The sequence below is a fragment of the Nannospalax galili genome, unplaced genomic scaffold (assembly GCF_000622305.1).
Source record: "Nannospalax galili isolate Female #2095 unplaced genomic scaffold, S.galili_v1.0 scaffold155, whole genome shotgun sequence".
NCBI classification, from domain to species: Eukaryota; Metazoa; Chordata; class Mammalia; order Rodentia; family Spalacidae; genus Nannospalax; species Nannospalax galili.
The window spans coordinates 6,026,027-6,026,850 of record NW_008339923.1 but is presented as its reverse complement, the minus strand read 5'-3'; positions in this window follow the sequence as shown (position 1 = coordinate 6,026,850).

Here is an 824-nt window from a genome sequence, read left to right as displayed (position 1 = left end):
CAATTTTGAAACAGAAGCATCTTAGCTCTGGAAATTGTTATTGAATATGTCAATGCTGTTGTCATGAAATGCTTCTTCTAATTATATGGTTATTAACTAAATAATTTTTAAAAATTTGTTCTTATTACTTTTTTATGTGCATGAGTATACTTCCTGCATGTATGTAAGTGCACCTATGTCATGCAATGCCCATAGAGGTCTTAATATGGTGTTAAATCCCCTGGAACTGGAGTCACAGATGGTTGGATGGATGTTAGCCACTATGTAGGTGCAAACAAGAATTCAACCTGGTCCTCTGCAAAAGCAGCCAGTGCTCTTAACTACTGTGCCAATCCTTTAAAACTAGCTAACCTTGAAATACTGTGAGGTCAGACCCTAGCCAATGAGAAAAAGACACAGTATTCTTGTGTTAGGATAAAAGCCTATCAAATATTCTGCTCAGTATACTTGCTCAGTACCCAAATGAGGCAAAGCTAACTTTTGCCAAAGTAAAACTTGCTGAATTACTTTTGTTTTGCCCACGTGTTCTTTGTGCAGTATTGGTGGGGTCCTTAGACCCCAGGTTTTATTTACAACAATAGGGTGCACCATATATATTTGGATGTAACAATAATATTGACAGTAACTATCTGCTGGACCACCATAGGATAGATAGAGCTACACTGAGATGGCAGAAAGGTTCTGTCTGTTACATGGAAGGGGGGAAGGAGGTAGAAAAAAGAGGAGAGCCCTTCTTTTCCAAGTAGGAGTCAATGGGGAAGTCTTAGACTAATAGCATAAACATGGCAGTTACTAAGTGAAGGTTAATACCAGAAGAAATAGCT